The following is a 13,517-nucleotide window of genomic DNA, read 5'->3' on the forward strand; positions in this document are numbered from 1 at the left end:
CATCAGCCATTCTTCAGCGTCAGTGACACTTCCCACCCTGTGTTCTCTCATCCTCATGATACCCTCGCCACATGAAAACCATGGCAAAAATACTGACGTTACCAAAAGAAATGACATTTTTAATCACTTCACTTGGCCTCTGCAGTTCCTGGTGTTTCCTTTTTCCTTTTTCACAATTCAGATAGAAAACATTAGGGGCTGCCGTTTGATTCTCCCCGATATGCAAAATAACACAGGCGCACAGAAAACATTCGCTAAGTTGTTTTTAGTAGGGACTATAGCTGGGTTTTGAAGAGGGAAACAAAAAAGCATACAGAGGGTGGTTCTGATTGAAAAGCTGTCACCAGTTGAATAACATACAGCGTGGCAGTTTAAAAATGCCCACAAGTTCTTTGCCATTTCCTTCTATTGAAAGGTGGGACCCATTTCCCCTCCCTGTTAAACTGGCCCAGATCTGTAATTTGTCGATAGAATCAGGCAGAAGTGATGCTGTGTAACCTCATAGGCGAATCCCGAAGACAACTGATCTGTTGTCAGTACTCTCTTAGAAGCCTGGAACCATCCGAGGAGTCTAGCTACCCTGCCTGACACAGAGCCATGCAGAGAGAGGCTTGAAGTATCTTGGACATTTCCACCCCAACTGAGTTCCCAGAAGAAACAGGAAACTGAGCCCCAGCCAACCCACAAAATCATGAGCAATTACGAATTGTTTTAAGTCCTTAAGTTTGGGATGTTCAGTTCTGCTGGAATAGAGAGCCTAATAGTTACAGCCAGTGAGCTCTGTTTTGCCAACATTGTTCTTCCTTTTATTTTTTATTTTTTAAATTTAATTTACATCCAAATTAGTTAGGATATAGCGCAACAATGATTTCAGGAGTAGATTCCTTAGTGCCCCTTCCCCATTTAGCCCATCCCCCCTCCCACACGCCCTCCAGGAACCCTCAGAACCCTTGTTCTCCACATTTATGAGTCTCTTATGCTTTGTCCCCCTCTCTGTTTTTATATTATTTTTGTTTCCCTTCCCTTCTGTTCACCTGTTTTGTCTCTTAAAGTCCTCATAGGAGTGAAGTCATATGATATTTGCCTTTCTCTGACTAATTTCTTTTAGCATAATGCCCTCCAGTTCCATCCACGTAGTTGCAAATGGCAAGATTTCATTCTTTTTGATTGCCGAGTAATACTCCACTGTGTGTGTGTGTGTGTGTGTGTGTGTGTGTGTGTATATATATACACCACATCTTCTTTATCCATTCGTCCATCGATGGACATTTGGGCTCTTTCCATACTTTGGCTATTGTGGATAGTGCTGCTATAAACATGGGGGTGCATGTGTCCCTTCGAAACAGCACACCTATATCCCGCGGATAAATACCTAGTCGTGCAATTCCTGGGTCATAGGGTAGATCTATTTTTTGTTTTTTGAGGAACCTCCATACTGTATTCCAGAGTGGCTGCACCACCCTGCATTCCCATGTTCTTCCTTTTAAACAGACTTCGTTTTTTAGAGTAGTTTTAGGTTCATAGCAAAAAATGAGCAGAAAGTATGGAGGGTACAGAGAATACCCACACACCCCCTTTCCGCCACGATCAATGTCCCACCCCAGAATGGAACCTTTGTTACAATGGATGAACCAACATCAACACATCATTTTCATATAGAGTTCATATGCACTAGGGTTCATTCTGGATGTTGTACATTCTATACTTTTTTGACAAATGTAAAATGATTTATATCCATCGTTGGAGTGTCATACAGGATACTTTCACTGCCCTAGGAGTGCTCTCTGGTCTGCCTATCCATGCCCGCCTTCCTCTGACCCCCAGCAACCACTGCTCTTTTTCCTGTCTGCATAGTCTTGCCATTTCCGGATGTCATATAGTTGGAATCACACAGTGTGTAGTGTTCTCTTCTAAATGTGTTAAGGTGTGTCTTATGACCAGAATGTCGTTCTTGTTAGTGCACGCTCCATGTGAGTTTAAGAAGAATTCGCTGTTGTTGGCCGAAGTAGTCTATAGATGTCAGTTACATCCTGTTGATTGGCAGTGCTATTGACTTCAGCCATGTCCTTATTGGTTTTCTGCCTGCCAGGTCTGTTTCTGATAGATCGATGTTGATGTCTCCAAGCATAACCGTAGATTGATCCACATCTCCTTAAAGTTTTATCAGTTTTTGCCTCGTGTATTTCGATGCTTTTTGTCAGATGCATACACATGAAGGATTGTTATATCTTCCTGGATAATTGATCCCTTTATTGGGACCCCTGGCTGGCCCAGTCAGTGGAGCATGTGACTCTTGATCTCAGGGTTGTGAGTTTGAGGCTCATGCTGGGTGTAAAGATTACATAAAAATTTTAAAATCTTAAAAAAAAATTACCTCTTTATCATTATGTAATATTTGTCTTTATCCCTGACAATTCTCCTTGCTCTAGAGTCTGCTTTGTCTGGAATTAATATAGCTACTCCCGCCCTCATTTACTTAGTATTAGCAAGGTATTTATTTCTATATTATTTTACTATTAATTGATATATGTCTTTATATTTAAAGTGGGTTTCTTCTGGTGCAGCTGCTCTGGAAAACCATGTGGAGGTTCCTCAGAAGATTAAAAATGGAACTACTCTATGACCCAGCAATAGCACGGCTAGAAACTTACCCAAGGGATACAGGAGTGCTGATGCATAGGGGCACTTGTACCCCAACGTTTATAGCAGCGCTTTCAACAATAGCCAAATTATGGAAAGAGCCTAAATGTCCATCAACTGATGAATGGATAAAGAAGATGTGGTTTATATATACAATGGAATACTACTTGGCAATGAGAAAGAAGGAAATCCTGTCATTTGCAGCAACGTGGATGGAACTGGAGGGCATTATGCTAAGTGAAATAAGTCAGTCAGAGAAAGACAGATATCATCTGTTTTCACTCATATGTGGATCTTGAGAAACTTAACAGAAGACCATGGGGGAAGGGAAGGGGGGAAAATAGTTACAAACAGAGAGGGAGGAAGGCAAACCATAAAGAGACTCTTACTTAAATACAGAGAACTGAGGGTTGATGGGGGTAGGAGGAGAGGGGAGAGTGGGTGATGGGCATTGAGGAGGGCACTTGTTGGGATGAGCACTGGCTGTTGTATGGAAGCCAATTTGACAATAAATGATATTAAAAAAAAGAAATGCATGAAGTTTCATATACTAAACGGAAGTAAACATTCTACATTAAGAAATGCAAGAAATTCCATGTATTAAGTGGAAGTAAAATTTCTATAATATAAAATCTTATGCATTATTATGGAGTTTTGTTTTCCCTTTATGTTGACAGCTAATATCACAAGGTAAGTTCTTATCAGGTATTAAAAAACAAAATTCGGGGCACCTGGGTGGCTCAGTTGGTTAAGCATCCAACACGAACTGTAAGATCATCGGCTCAGGTCATGATCTTACAGTTCGTGGGTTCAAACCCCACATCGGGCTCTGTGCTAACAGCTCAGAGCCTAGAGCCTGCTTCAGATTCTGTATCTCCCTCTCCTTCTGCCCTTCTCCCACTCGCTCTCTCTCTTAAAAATAAGTAAACATTTAACAAATTCAAGAAAAGAATTCAGATGAGTAACTTTTATGTCCTCTTTTATTTTATTTTCTTAAGTAAGCTGTATGCCCCATGTGGGACTTAAAGTCACAACCCTGAGATCAAGAATTGCATGCCTGGAGCATCTGGGTGGCTCAGTCAGTTGGGCATCTGACTCTTGATTTCGGCTCAGATCATGATCTCACCCTTCATGGGCTAGAGCCCTCCTCCTGACAGCATGGAACCTGCTTAGGATTTTTCTCTCTGCCCCTCCCCCACTCACTCTCTCTCTCTCTCTCTCTCTCTCAAAACAAATAAACATTAAAAAAAGAAGAAGTTGCATGCTCTACAAACCGAGTCACCCAAGGGCCCCTCAACTGAGTAACTTTTAGAGGTCTTATTGGCTTTATTCAATAATTCATGAATCAGGCAGCATCCAATCTAGCAAAGAAAAAAGAGCTCTGAGGAGCTGTACGGAATGAAAGAATTTTTTCAGTAGAATGGCACGGTAACAACGAAATTATACTGGGCAAAAAAGCAAGTTGGTTATTACGAGGCTTCTTTCCTTTAGGGGAAGGCTGGGGTCTGTGACCCAACTAGTGGGCAATTCCTGATTACCTGGTTTACTGTCCCATTTCTGGGAGAGCCAAAACCATAGTTAAGTCTTGGTTTGGTGACATGGGGCTTAGCATAAGTGACTCCAACTGGGGCCTGTTGTCTTCTCTTTAACATGGGTAAACAGTGAAGTAAGTTAGATTTCTTTTTAAATGACATTGGAATACTTAGCATCACAGCAACACTATTGGGTAGTCAGTGTACCAATTTTAATGTTTTTCTATTATCGTTAAAAAAGTTCCGACTTGAAAAATACAACCAATATAGTCATAGCGTTAATAATTAGTTGCTTCGTTAAGAACTTGGTCTTTTTATCTCATTTGATTTCTATATATACCAGACTATTCCAACTCCTCGAGCGATTATTATACACAATGTAATTCATCAGTACCAAAATATAAACTTTAATATATAGGGAATTTGTTTATATATAGGGAAATTACTTATTTAATATGTAGGGAAATCCTTGCAGTAGCAGGATGAATAAGAGATTTATATTAAATGTGTTAAAAATAAGTTGTATCGTGATAGTAAAAGACTCTTTGATGTAAAATTTGCCTATCGTCTAAAAAGTTTACTTAGCTGCTCTAAATTTTTGAAGTATTAAAAATATGAAAAGAAAGTGATCACATTTCACTCATAACCTTCGAGCTTTGCTTAGAAGATTGAACAATTTTTCATGGAAAGGAAGCATGTCTGTTTTGAAAAATAGTAGAAGGCAAACTCTTAACAGTTAATGAGTAAGGTAAATAGATACAAAGGGTAATTTAATACTTGGGCTAAAGTCTTTCTCTCCACCCTCCTCAAAACAAAAACCCAGGAGATTTCTTGTTTGTCTTTCCATTGTCATTTCCTGGCTCTGCCCTCAAATCACCATTATTCAATGTTTTGAATAATGTATTTCCATTCCCAGACCTGCCTTCCCACATCCTGGCAATAAGAGGGACTAAAGCCATCATGGTTATCTCATATTTAACCAAAGCAAACCTTGCAAGCCTTCCTTTCTGTTTGTTTACACTGTAATGCAGACATTATTATTACTTTTTAGTTTTGAAGAGAATGGCAAGGCTTCTTTTGTGCTACTTAGCCATTAAGAAGGTATGAATCACCTATGGCCATGAACTTGTCCTCTACCTGCCTTAAATCTAAACAATGAGGTAAGAAATTATTTTCTTTGAAACCATTTAGCATTAGCTATTGTTAAAAAGCAAGACAACGGGTCCCAAATGAAGCCCCTTGTGCTAAGCCCCATATCGCGAAACCAAGACTTAATTCAATTACAGTTTTGGCTCTCGAAGGAATGGGGTCTTCAACCAGTCAGGAATCACCTAATCAGGAATCAGGAATCACCTAATCAGCGCTGGTTAGGTCATCTGCCTGATCCCTGCCATTCCCCAAAGGAAACTGACCTGGTAATAACCAACCTGCTTTTTTGTCCAGTACAACTTCCTCGTTCCTGCTCCCTTCTGCCTATAAGAGTCTTTCCTTTTGTACAACTCCTCAAAGCTTTCCATCTGAAAGATTGGTCACTGCCTGATTTGAATTGGGTTTTGTTTAAATAAACCTTTAAAATGTTTGAGGTGCATCCATGTATCTTCTACCACTATGAAGTTAGTTAGATTATTTGCCTTCATGATTCCAAGTAAAATAAAAGGCAGGCATTATGGTTCATGGAAGCAGCAAAAGTAGCATGTGGATGAAAAAGACCATCTCTGTAGAGGTCAAGCGTGACAAATTTTCAACAAAATCCTCAACCTTCTTCACGCACCTCACCGTTCATCCCAGTGTATTTTCCCAGCAACTCATCGCGTCGCGGCAAGATTATGAAAATTCTGACACATTATTCACATTTGCGATTGTTCTGTACATTTCTTCATAAGCGGTGTAACTTCAATAATCTCTCTTTCATCCTCTGCATAATTCCTTCTAGCCTGTTATGATCTTCACCATCTTGAGAAGGAAAGCGGGCAAGAGCACATGAAAAAAAGGGCCAGTCAGATGTCTGGAGCCAGATACTCCCCTTCCATGCTTTTGGCTTCCGTGATCTTACTTGCCTCTTGCATCAACCAACTGCCCGGGTGGCCCAAGTGTAGTGCCCCCCATGTGCAGCCAAGAGAATGTTTGCTGGGCCAGCATCGGTGCGAAATAAACAGTCTTTTCTGATTCCCCCAGTGTGTGTCGCTTGTCTCTTCTTGGGCACCGATATTTGTTGTAAAGTTTTTGATGCATTGGCCGGGAAGGTGACCGCCGTGAGCCACTGTCGTGGGAGGCTGGCAGAGAGGCTACTCCTCACGGACCCCTGTGACTGAAAGGAAGCCACGCTGCCTGGGACCTAACTGGACCCTGACAAGAGTTGGCCAAAGCTGCACTCAGACAGACTCCAGAGGGAACAGAAAAGGCCGGTCCCAGGACATCGGATCAGTAAGGGTCCTTGGGGACTTCAGACCGAGGAGGAAGGGGAGCTTGATCACCCCCGGGGCCACATAGTCTGTGCATAGAACAGGGAACTCCCGGGTGGAGTCGGCAATCGATGTGAACGTGTGTGCGAGCGTTCCACGGTCTCGGCTACGGAGCCTGAGCGGGTCCTACCCTGCGATTCCATGCCGACCTCATACAGCTCAAGGCAGAATCAGGTCCACAGAGGGCTGATCCGAGTCAGGGGTTTATACCGACCTGCCAATGTTAAGAGGCATCTAATCCCCGAATGGGAGTGGCCAAGTGGACGATACGACCTCTCCCATCATGTTTGTCTGGGACACGGTAAATAGGGAGGGTATCCATCTAGGATACCAACTGTTTGGGTGTGTATGATTAAGGATTTTAGGGGTGCCTGGGTGGCTCAGTCGGTTAAGTGTCCAGCTTCAGCCCAGGTAATGATCTCACGATTCACGAGTTCCGCCCGGCATTGGGCTCTGTGCTCACAGCTCAGAGCCTGGAGCCAGCTTCGGATTCTGTCTCTCTCTCTCTCTGTCTCTCTCAAAAAAATAGATAAACAGTAAAAAAAAAAATTGTTTTAATGAATTAAAAAAAAAAAGATTTTCAGGTGACTATGGGGTCAAATTGACCCCTGGGAAACTACCCACTCTCTGTGAATTAGAATGGCCTGTGTTCTGTGTAGGCTGGCCCATTGAGGGCACCCTAGATGTCCCCACAGTATGAGCTGTTTACAAAGTAGTTACTGGAGACCCCGACCCCCCGGATCATCCCTATACAACGATCAGTGACTGGAAATAGCACAAGTCAAGCCTCCTTGGGTCCGGTTCAGCGTTAACAGTAAGGGACAATGTAGCGTCTTTGTGGCAGGGGTTGAGAAGAAGACCTCACAGCAGGAAAAAAACCGCTCCCAGCCTCCGAGAAGATTCAGAGAAAGTCCTTCCATTTCTGCCACCATATGCCCCCAGACCCCATCAGTCGAGGGAGAGGAACGTCACCTGCCTGACAGTTCACCCGTCGGTCTTGCCTCCACCAGTGGCCGGTCCGCCCCAACCAAGGACACCTGAACCAGTAGGAAGATGCCTTAGGTCCTTGTCTCAAGGTCTAAGGCCCCAACGGCAATGCAGATGCCACTACGGGAGACTAGGGATCCCCAGAGATTAGGCCCCGATGGGACCTACAAGAGGGGGATTGGTTTTCTACTACCATTCCGCACTGACCTCCTCAACTGGAAACACCACACCTGCCCTACTCTGCGAAGCCTCAGGCAATGATAGGTCTCCTGGAATCTATATTTGAAACTCACTGCCCTGCCTGGGTTGCAACGTGGAAGAGTGCCGACAAATCGTCACCGAAGCCAGAAAATGGCTCCAGGCTCAGGCACCAGATGCATAACCAGACACTGACGCTTGGGCACGGGAGGCTACACCCGAAGGGGAGCCTCACTGGGACCCAACACAGAAGCGTCAAGGGTCAGATTAGAAACATACCGACCTGTCTTCTTCCAAGGGGGTAAAAGCAGGGGCCTGAAAGCCCACCAACATGGCAAAGGTAGCTGAGGTTCTACAAAAGCCAGACGCGACCGGCTGACTTCTATGAAAGATTATGTGAATCCTTCAGAGTTTACACGCCCTTTGGCCCAGAAGCCCCCAAAAACCAGTGCACGGTCATTGCTGCCTTCGTGGGACAGGCCCAAAGTGATATTAGACAGAAGGTCCAAAAGTTGGAAGGAATCGCTAGAAAGAATGCCACCGAACTATTGGAAATCGCCAACAAGATTTTTGTATATCAGGATCGAGCTGCCAGAAAAGAGATGGACAGAAGAATGAAACAAAAGGCAGCTCTCCTGGCCGCGGTCTTGGGGTGATCACCCCCTCCGGAAGGACCTCCACGGAAACTGCAAGGGACTCAAGAACAGAAAAGAAGGGCACCGCTGGGACGGGATCATTGTGCCTACTGCAAAGACTTTGGACACTGGAAAATTCCCCAGCTGCTAAAAGGGAAAACCAAAAACTTCTGCTCCAACCAGAACCACCCGAGGCTGATCTGATTGGACTGGCACGAGGGGACTCCGATTAGGAAAGACAGGGCTCTCTCCAATTGACCCCCATGAGCCCATGGTCAGATTGAGGGCCAGACAATAGACTTCATGGTCGACACTGGGGCCGAACACTCTGTGGTGACACACAACGTGGCCCCTCTGTTGGGTGGAGAATTTACCATTGTAGGAGCTACTGGGATGTAAACCCGAAGGCCATTGTGCAGTCCCCAACAGTGCCGGGTGGGGGCCACTGAGTAGTTCATGAATTCCTGTATCTATCCACCTGCCCGGTCTCACTGTTAGGTAGAGACCTCCTAGCCAACTTGAACGCAGAAATAGCCTTCACTTCAGATGGACAGACACAGTTGTGCCTAAACGAAAAGGCCCAACCCATGCTGGTTCCATGGGATTCCACGGGAAGAGGAATGGAGATTATAGACTTCCCTTTACTGTGAGCCAACGTTGGCCCCCAAGCTAGAAGCTGAATTCTCTTCATTTTGGGCAGAAGGAAACCCCTCTGGTGTGGCAAAAAAAACCCACACCCCGATATTAATTGACCTAACCCCTAGGGCCCAACCTGTCAAAATATGCCAATATATGGTCCCATGGGAGGCACGCTTGGGGATCCAGACACACTTGGACAGGCTACTCAAGTGGGGACTTCTAAAAGGATGCCAGTCCCCATGGAATACTCCTGGAAAAGCCAGGGACAAAGGATTACCGCCCTGTGCAGGAGCTAAGAGACATGAATGAAGCAGTCGTCACGCTGAACTCAGCATTGCCTAACCCATACACTTGACCAAGACTCGTACCCTCTGAGGCAGGATGGTTCACATGTCTAGATTTACAGCACGCCTTCTTCTGTCTCCAGCTAATGCCTAATACTCAAGCCCTATTTGCCTTTGAATGGGAAAACCCTACCACAGGGACAAAGGAACAATTGACTTGGATGAGCCTGCCACAAGGATTCACCTTGTTCAGTGGGCGCTGGCATCTGACTTAGCCAGGCTTCTGGGATGGGACCTAGGATGTGTCCTCCTCCGATATGTGGACGATCTCCTGCTAGCCAGTGCTACACGACCCAGTGCTGGGAGGGAACTGGGGCCCTACTCAGGCTACCAGCAGAGGCTACCCCACGTCAAAGAAAAAGGCACAGATTTGCCAACAGGAAGTTAAATATTTGGGCTTCAAAATTACCCAAGGCAAACGGATGCTGGGAGCAGAAAGGAAACAGGCAGTCTGTGCCATTCCGGTTCCCACTGCTCGCCGGCAGGTCCCAGAGTTTCCAGTAGCAGCAGGATTCTGTCGGATATGGGTCCCAGGCTTCTCAGAGTTGGCCAGACCTCTATAGGAGCACTAAAGGGGAAAGAAAGGGCACCCCCTAATCAAGATAGGCTTTCACATCCATAAAAACGAAACTCACAGAGGCACCAGCCTTGGGACTCCCAGCTGTATCACGAGATTTCAACCTTTCATGCATGGAAACAATGGGGTGGCCCTGGGGGTTCTAACCCAGGAATTTGGACCATGGCAGAGACCAGTGGCATACCTTTCAAAACACATTGACTCGGTTGCGGCAGGATGGCCACCCTGTCGGAGGGCCCTGGCACCCGCCACACTTTTCATCAAGGAAGCCGACTCATGTGGGGGCAAACCTAAACGTTAAGGTTCCCCATTCAGTTATTACCCTGATGGATGCCAGGGGGCAACCCTGGAAAACTCATGCTCGAGTGACACAATATCAGGGACTACCACGTGAAAACCCACGAGTAAGAGTGGAAGCCGTGAAAACCCTAGGAACTTAACGCAACCTACCAGCCCCAGAGTTCAGGGGAAGCGAAACGTATGAGCGGGACCCTCAAATCAGCCATGGCCAAATTTCCAAATCAGGAAACCGACTTGCCCTGGCCAGATACGCTACCCCCAGCTCTTCTCTGAGGACACTGTACATCCCGGAGAAATTTAGGATTCTCCCCATTTGAGATCCTATACGGAAGGCCCCCTCCACTAGTCAAATTCAAGGGCGACCTGACAGAGCTAGGGGATTCAGAAAGACAAAAACAACGGCAAGGACTAGGGAAAACTGTATTTGAGATGCATAGACGGGTGACAGACAGGATACCCGTTTCCTTAGGAAAAATGGACACCCTCACAAACCTGGGGACCAGGCTTGGATTAAAGATTGGAGAAGGGAACCACTCAAACCTACCTGGAAGGGACCCTAGTTAGTTGTGCTAACCACGCCCACAGTCCTCAAGGTTGTAGGACGAACCACCCGGATCCACCATTCTCGAGTAAAGGCAGCCCACCTGTCACCTGACAACCACTTGGAATGGAAAGTCACTGCTAACCAGAATAATCCTCTACAGATCACCCTTAAGGAGACAGCGGCCCGCAGCCAACACCTGAGATCTCTCCAGAAGAGAGAAGCTTGAGGAAATCCCCAAGCGACTGAAATGAACTACAGCAAATCCTTGTCTCTCGAATTTCGTGGTCGTCCCCGACCTATGTCTCTTTCCACACTTGTGGCTACACTCTTCGCTGTAGGGCTCACCCAGGTTCCTCCCACAGATTGGCGCCTCAGTCGCAAACCCTCTACTTACTGGTGTCAGGATGACATAGAACGAGTTGCCGGGTCCCTGGCGGCCTTACAGGGTCCAGTAGACTCCTTGGCGGCGGTAGTCTTACAAAACAGGAGAGGGCTAGACCTGCTACCTGCTGAAAAAGGAGGACTAGGTCTCTTCCTAAATGAGGAATGCTGCTTCTGTGTTAACTGATCGGGGATAGTTAGGGATATGGGCCAACGAGTAAGGGAGCGGATCACGAGAAGGAGGCGAGAATTAGCAGACTCGCGGAACCCAGGGCAACATATGGAACTGGGCATCCTGCTCCTCCTTCAGCTGGTCCCGTCCTAAGGCCGTTCACACCCCTCCTGTTTGCTCCTTGGATTCGTATATGCTAACCAGGTTTGCTTCCCCTCGCCTGGAAGCTACGCAACTCCAGGTGATGCTCCAGTGGGACCATTCTAGCTGTCGCCACCCCCCTTTGGATGGCGAAGAACCCTAGCTGTCACACCCCTCCCTTCCACGTCCCCGTCCAGCAGGAGGACAGCAGCAGAACAGTCTTCGCCCCTCCTCCTGTGACAGCAAGGGGTTCCCCTGCCCCCACAAACTGATTTTCTCGAAGGCTGCCACAGCAACTTGAAAATCAAGAGGGGGGATGAGAAGGGAAGTCGGCGAGAGCAGATAAAAAATGGCCAGCCAGATGTCAGAGGCCCGATAACCCCCTTGCATGCTTTTGGCTTCTGTAATCCCACTTGCCTCTTGTCTCAGCCAACTGCCCACGTTGGCTGGTTCAAATCGGCAGAGCCTGTGGCTCTTGATCTCGGGGTCCTTAATTCAAACTCCACGTTGGGAGCAAAGACTACTTAATACTTAGAAGTTAAGAAAAAGAAGACTGAAAAGTTCGTTCCATTACCCAGATATTATTTATTAGATGTCTACTATTTCCCAGGCAGCTTGCTAGGCTGTGAATAATTCAGGGACTCAGAAGAGAGACCTAAACTAGTGTAGAAAATTAAGGCAATAGGTTGGTTTTGCTGTTGTTCCTACCAATGTTTTTTCTGTGTTTTTTTTAATTTTTTTTTTTTAACATTTATTTATTTTTGAGAGGCAGAGTGCGAGCGGGAGAGAGAGGGAGACACGGGATCCGAAGCAGGCTCCAGGCTCTGAGCTGTCAGCACAGAGCCTGACGCGGGGCTCCAACTCACAAACCCTGAGACCGTGACCTGAGCTGAAGTCGGGCACTTAACCGACTGAGCCACCCAGGCGCCTCTTTTTTTTCCTGGTTTTATTGAGATGCAACTGACACGTAGCATTGCATAAGTTCCGGGTATACAACATTAACAATTTGGTGTAAATATATATTGTGAAATGATCACCCCTGCAAGTTTAGATGATATCTGTCACCTCACAGAGTTACAACGTTTTGTTTTCCTTGTGAGGAGAACTTTTTTCTTTTTCCTTAAACTTTTATTTTGAGAGAAAAAAGTGCACACCTGCGAGCAGGGAAGGGGCAGAGAGAGACGGAGAGAGAATCCTAAGCAGCGTGGAGCCCGACATGGATCTTGATTTCACAAACCATGAGATCATGACTTGAGCCAAAATCGAGAGTCGGAAACTCGACTGACTGAGCCACCCAGGTGCCCTGTGAGGAGAACTTGTAAGATTTCTTCTCCTAGCAACTTTCAAAGGCAAAAGGTTGTTGAATGCTGGCTCTCTCTGAATGCCCCCAAAATAACCCGTGCAGAAGGCCAGGCTCAGTTCAGTGCTTATCAAGGTAAGGGATATCACTATTGTCAAAGGACTCAGTAGTTTGTCAGAAGGGTGAGGGTGAAGGCAAGATATTTATGAGGTTTGGGGCATCTGGATGAGGGTGGCTATTTTCACGTAGAACTTGATCAGGATGGGGCAAATCTGTGATATAATAGTTTAGGATCGGTGGACACACCAGGATGAAAGTTAAGAGTAAATAATCTTTAGATGCTGTCTATTTTCCTGGGAAAGTATATTTACTTTAAGGAGGGTAAATTGAATAATGTGATGTTTGGATTACTGCATCTTCAGATGGTTCCTGGAGCAAACAATAAAATTATCTGCCATTTCATTTTGGGGGTGAGAATTTCCTGGAACAGGAAAATCAGACAAATGGAGAGAGTGAGCTGTTGTGTGCATAGACAGTACGTTACTTCAATTTCTCAAAAGAAACCTCTTTCAGCTTTTTTTAACCCAGTACTTCCCCCACCTCTTTTGACCATGACACTCTTATTTTCTCATAAAACCTGTTAGAAATTTTAAAGAAGAGATCAG

This window comes from Lynx rufus, unplaced genomic scaffold, assembly GCF_022079265.1.
Source record: "Lynx rufus isolate CCGP_SWC_20201006 ecotype Redwood Valley unplaced genomic scaffold, mLynRuf1.p SCAF_10, whole genome shotgun sequence".
NCBI lineage: Eukaryota > Metazoa > Chordata > Mammalia > Carnivora > Felidae > Lynx > Lynx rufus.